Below are 6,870 nucleotides of genomic sequence, written 5' to 3'. Positions count from 1 at the left end.
GTGTTATTGGGATTTTCTACATTTATTGTGCGTAAATAATTGTGGTAACCTCACAACCTCAGCCTAGGCAACATTGCGCAATCTCTGGCGGCCCCTATTGGGGTCCCCGGACCCCAGGTTGGGAACCACAGCATTAGATCACAGATGCCATGATCCATTGTAATAATATGATCAGTTTATGTAGATTTAACCAAAGGCAGATGCCTTTATATTTGTTAGGTAATGATGGCCTGTAGAACACAGTCTCAACTGAAAGAGATAGGAAAGCAACAGCAGAATAGCATTTTGTTGAGTAGAAGAGATCTTGAAGAGTTGTAATACACATGCATGACATCGCAATTTGTAACAAAATGACGTGTGTGCTTTTTTTGTGTGTGCGATTTTATTTCTTCCACTTTTTACCATGTTGTATGAAGTGAATTTTCCGTACTTCAGAACAAGCAGAAAAGCCTCCATCACACTTCCGTCTCTCTCTCTCTCTCTCTCTCTCTCTCTCCACCCTTCTCCCCTCGACCTTGCCGTGGCCTCAGATACCAATGCTTTTCACCGCGCTGAAAAAACAAGGAAGTGAGAACAGAGAGGCCAAAGCCACTTCAGGCCAGCGCAAATGGGCAGCTGTTTCACCAACACCGCACCCGGAAGAATAGGTAGATGGCCCAGACTGGAGACAAAGGCCTCTTTCTCTCCTAAGGGGAAGAAGCATTGCAACCAACGGTACTAGACATGGAATGGACCTCTTAAGGGCACTAACACCATCTTGTTTCTCACCCTCCCGTCCTTTTACTTCAGCCGACACACACACACACACACACACACACACACACACACACACACACACACACACACACAACCTCTCTGGGCCTTTCAGCCATGGGCAGAAATGGAGGAAATGATTGTGTTTCGGCCTCGTCCACGCTAGGGCCAATTATGTTGTTTTCACACCTAACACACAAGGCATTAGTCCACTTCAGCAACAATTCAGAGTGCTCTTCTCTCGTTTTTAAAGACATTCACAAGCCACCCCCACACTCCCTCACTCCCACGCACACAGCTGTGGTGGGCCATATGTTTGCTGATTTGCAGTTGGCCAACATGAGTTTGAGACTTTTTTCCCCTAGTTAACTCGGATTGTTTGTGGGGGGAAGAGAGCATGTGTTTATTGTTAGCCTGCACAAGCCGTTGAACAGTTTTGGATAAAGGCAGAGGAATAAGAGATTAGTTTTGTTCATTATGACTCATCACACGCTATGCATTAGTCAACTCAATATTTTTCTTTTATCCAGTTTAGCAATTTTTTGAAAATACAAAGCAACTGATTGAAAATAAATCTAAATTTAGTAGACATGACATGGGGTTGATTTTGTCTATTGGGATGATGTATTAGCCAAGACTACTCATTTATCTTTTCTCCACTTCACACATTACATTTTTCTTCATAAAACATAACATTTTACTGTAACAAAATAGCTTTTTGAACTGTTTGAGTCCCTGTTATTTGTCAGTCTTCATTGCCACATAAATCATTTGGTTTGCTTTACACTTTGCTTTGTACGTTTTATACGATGATAGTTTTGCAAAATTATTTATTTGGGCTTGTGTTTTCTGATCAATTCAAAATCAACCCTCATACTGTATCTCTCCATTGTATTCTATATTTGATGGGCAAGTCTTAACTTCATGAAATGGACTTCTTTCGATAATAGATTAATTAATTCAGAAAGCCTTTCAATCGAATTTTTTTCACTGCATCAAAATTGTTTTGCACACTGACAGAAAAAAAGGAAAAGAAACATGGGGGGGGGGGGTGCATTGTGAGTCGTCACCTTAGCCTCCCTAAGAAATCACATCAAAAGAATAAATAAAGACATCTTCTACTAGACACACACACACACACACACACACACACACACACACACACACACACACACACACACACACACACACACACACACACACACACACACACACACACACACACACACACACACACACACACCCATGTTTCTGCCAGACCTGGTGACCTCAATCTGCACAGGCAGTCTTCAAATTCAAACCAAGGACACTGTTCCTTTTTCCTTTCTTCCTCATCTGTGAATCAAGAGAGACTCCTACACATGCGAATGGCCTCCATATCATTCTGCCAAGTACTTCTGCCAATTAACCCCTTCAAGCCTTTGGCAGAAGGTTCCATACAAAAAGCACTACACCAGTGGGGGTGTGTGTCCAACATGTCACTTTTGTCACCTTGAATAGGGTGGGAGGGGGGCTACAGTCGTTTTTTAAAGGTTTCTGGCCACATCAGTCCAGGGACTCTTCGATGTGTGTGCTTCCAGGCATAGTTGCCTGTTTCGGTTTCTTTTCAGGTACTGGAACACTTCCAACAAATTCTATGTTTGCAGAATTGCAACAACAGCTTTATTCAGTGATAACTTGAGGTTGAAAACTTCAGGATGAAATATTGCCATTGAACATTTTGAAAAATTGTGAAATAGTACTGTAAATACAGTATATGATCTAGAAATGCAGCCTCCCAGGTTTGCATATCCCTTCAGATAGGTCCACATGCTTGCTACATTCCTAGAGCCAACTGTTTTATAATATTCTGAAAATTAACACTAGCATTAAAATGTCTGAGTGATATCAATGTGCCAAAACATATGCATGCCCAAAACGTGATTTCTTTCCTTAGTGTGTTTGTGTGATTGTGTGTGTTTGTGTATATATGTGTGTGTGTGTGTGTGTGTGTGTGTGTGTGTGTGTGTGCGAGAGTGAGAGAGAGGGAGAGAGAGAGAGAGAGAGAGTGTGTGTGCATGCATGCGCGCGAGTGTGTGTGTGTGTGTGTGTGTGTGTGTGTGTGTGTGTGTGTGTGTGTGTTACATGTAGGCTAGACTAATACCTGCAGTCCATTTACCATTCATATGAACAAAAGCATCATGCTGGTTTGAATATGAATTATTGCATTTTCTCAATCAAGAAATGTATGCCAAATGTATGAATGAATGCTGAGTGTGAATATTTCTTTGTGACTTTTGATAATCATTCTTTTATTATGATTTGGTACATGAATGCATGGATATGTGTCTCAAGCAGGGTCGGACTGGGAACAAAATTCAGCCCTGGCAATTTTCTCCTGGACCTTCTGCGCTAGCGGCTGCTTGGACCAATCCACTTGAGGGCGGGGCAGGGGGGCGCGATCCTAGCACACACTGAACCTGTCATGAAGAGGCCAAACATATTGACCTGTCACTCCCCAAGACAAATGGATGCGACTGCATTTATACATGACTAATAAACTAACTAATAAACTAACCTAAACATTTTGGCATTAACGAAAATAAAAAATCTTGAGGCCACCATGCCCACATGTGGACCGGCCCTGCGGGCATTTGCCTGGTTGTACAGATTGCCAGTCCGAGCCTGTTATCAAGATTATCTAAATAGATAGAAATTGGATTTTAGAAAAAGAAAATAATATCAAAGCATCTACCCCTCCACCCCCCACCCCTAACTCTACATTGAATATTGTCTATTTCCATTGTCTATATTTCCCGCAAAATATTGTGGAGTATATTTTCACGCATGCTACTTTCTATCCGAATATCACCATTCTGGAAGGTTTGGGCTCAAAACTGGAATGTTCCCATTGTAGTGCCACTGAACCCAAACATTTACCCACACCCCTCTTGACTGAAGATGGAGGTTTGATGGGCCACCCATCCAGGGCCATCCCCACTGCCTTTTCAGCCTTTTCTTCTGGGGTCGCAACCTGACGACCTCATTAGTGGTGGGAGTGTGTTTAGGGTTCTTGTCTTACGTCTTTGTATCTGTGCCCCTCACTGGACACTAAGGACAAGGCCCGAGGCCTTTGACCACACATGAGAACCACAGCTGTCTGGCCAGCTTATTCTGTTTCCCACCCCTATGTGTATCCATATGTGTTAGATTTAGATTTGTCCTCATAGTGTCAGTAGTGTATTGTCTTCTCTGCTTTAGTGACTTGTGGTATACAAAATGAACTGGTAGTAGCTTAAATAGAGAGAATAGCTTGGTGGTCTTCATATGTTGTGAAATGCACTCCAGTCATTAGTTAACCCCTAAAACCTCATCTTGGTTCCAGTGGACATCATCTTGGACCTCATATAAGATATACATTTGTACATTTTTCTTAAATGGCTTGCATGCATCTCTACTGCCTCAACCTTATCTCTGATCTGGGGAAGCAATTGCCTCAGTCCCCAGCAATATATATCATTCTGTAGATGCATCCTCAGGAAAACAATTTTACCAGAAATTACCTGGAAAACAGGTACATTCCGCAAATCAGTAAGGATTGGGTTCCAACAATTAGGGGCAGTTCTTATTTGTTGTTGAAATTTGAAATGTCAATTAGCACACTGCTTATCTACACCAGAAATACTTAGCCATGGTGTTTACGGCTTATTTCTCTCATGATGTTTCTTGTAACACATAATAAAAACATCTCATGGATATGTTTAAAAGGTTACAAGTTTTATTTTTATATATAAGTTTATATAAGTGGGTCTTTAAAACAGTGCTAAGTTACAGGTATGTCGAAATGAAAGCAAATGTAGGCTTCAAACAGGGATTTTATAAAAGCACAGTTGCATGAAACCAAATTCACTCATATCCACCAGAGGAAAATATTTCATTGTATGATATATTATGTGTGTTACTTTCAATATTACTTGAAAACAGACACTGATAAACAGGTATACTGTCAGAGTTCAAGACTCTGAATCTTGAATTGTCTCAGTTGTCCTCTGTGCTACATTGCAACAGGAAATTCCCAATGATCCACTTAAACCATTGTACCTAATCCACACCATTCCATTACTGATGAATCTCTATTGTCCTCAATTGAACTCCCCGGCCGGCCTGTTAAGATCTCTTCTGGACACTTTCCATGGAAAACTCTTAGGGGACCCTAATAGGGAATATGACTCCTTGATAGGAAAATGTTGTATTTTGAGATCTTTTGAGATTTAATTTAACTTAGATTTGACTGAGACAAGAGACCTGATCTATTTCTTGTGAGACACAAATCATGTTTTTTTGAGAAACAGAATGTTCCTGAATCTCTCTTCTTTTTCAGTCCCCTCTATCTTCTCATGTTTACATGTATTAATTTTAGCAGACACTTCTATAAGTAGCAACTTACAATTATATTACAAAGACCATTGTCCCTGGAACAACTTGGGCTTCAGTGCCTTGCTCAAGGGCACAACGGTGGAGGCTGGAATTGAACCCACAGCTTTTCATGCTATGACATCATGATAGCCCTGCTCCTTAACCACTACCGCCAAAAAAATGCATGTCTTCGCATGTCATCGCTTCATGTTTTGGTTGTTTGTGCATTTCCAAAGGTTAGCATGACTGTGTTTTGCTGCTAACACCCTAACATCTAGTCTGACAGATATTTTCAGAATAGTGAAAAAGTTAGAATGTAAAAACAGGGATTTTTAAAAGTATTTTGTTTTAAAATAAATAGATAGGACAGTTAAGGGTGACATGAAGTGAATGGAAGAGATAGAAAGGGGTGGGACTGGGAGATTAGCAGAGGTTCCAGATCCCGTGGACACTCTGACTGAAACGTGGTGCGAGTGCTGCAACTTGCACCACAGCTCCTCCTGGAGTCTTCTTCTAAATAGACATAAAAAAAATGAAGAATGTTATTTTGAATTAGGAATATCCAATGATATGAAATTCATGATCCAATTCATGACCCAATTTATGGGAGAGGGAGAATGAGATATTCGTGGAGGAGGGAGACAGAGAAAGAAAGAGACAGAGGAAGAGAAAGAGAGAGACAGCAACATAACCGAAATAGTGAAATATGGAGCAAGTGTCAGAGAAGGAGAAGAACTTGTGACAGAAAGACACAGAATGATCAAGAAATAAGTGTTAGACAGAGAAAGAGATGGAGGGAGAGTAAGGAGAAGAGAGAGAGACAAAGTGATTGAGAGAGAGAGAAAGAGAGATGGAGAGAGCAAAAGAAGAGAGAGAGAGAGAGCTATAGGGAGAAACCCAGAAACAGTGGCGAGGGGAGGACCCCGCTTCCTTTTGAGTGGACGTGTGAACAAAAGCCTGTTGAAACTGTGCACTCCAAAGAGCAGGGTGTTTACCGCTTCTGTATCCATAACCAACAAATCAAGGCTCCCCTTACCCACCACCCAGCTCCCCCTGACCCAACAACTGCCCCCCCCCCAACTCCCCGCCGCGGTCTCGGCCATATTGGGAACAGCAAATTAAGGCCTCGTCCAGTTGGGTGTTATGACCAATTACGGAGGGGAGCTGTCAGCCCAGATTAGAGGCAGTCCGAGTGGGGTGGGGTGGGGAGAAGGAGGGTGTGAGGGTCTTTTGAGCACCGAGGGAGCTGAAAGGGAGAGAAATGAGCGGGGTGTGTGTGTGTGTGTGTGTGTGTGTGTGTGTGTGTATGTGTGTGTGTGTGTGTGTGTGTGTGTGTGTATGTGTGTGTGTGTGTGTGTGGGGGGGGGGGGGGGGTATGGAGGTTAATTGTGTGTTTCTCACCAGAAGATTTTCGGTCAAAAAAGCACCTGACTGCATGAGAGGAGTCGGGGAGTGAAGAAGAAGAAGAAGAAGAAGAAGAAGAAGAAGAAGAAGAAGAAGAAGAAGAATGGAGTCGGCAGAATGGAGTGGCATTCCAAAAGATTACATTTTAGGAAGGGAGGGCTGTTTGATAAACACAATAGTGTGCTTTCTGTTTGCCGTCTTTAGAAAAACTTTGTTGGAAACTAAAATTGAGTTTTCCATTTCCGTTGATGGAGACTCTGTTCCACAGCTATGGTGGTATGTGCATGAGGTATGTGAAGGTGGATTGGTGCTCAGCTA

Source organism: Sardina pilchardus, chromosome 16, assembly GCF_963854185.1.
Source record: "Sardina pilchardus chromosome 16, fSarPil1.1, whole genome shotgun sequence".
In the NCBI taxonomy this organism is placed as follows: domain Eukaryota; kingdom Metazoa; phylum Chordata; class Actinopteri; order Clupeiformes; family Clupeidae; genus Sardina; species Sardina pilchardus.
This window is presented reverse-complemented; position numbering follows the sequence as displayed.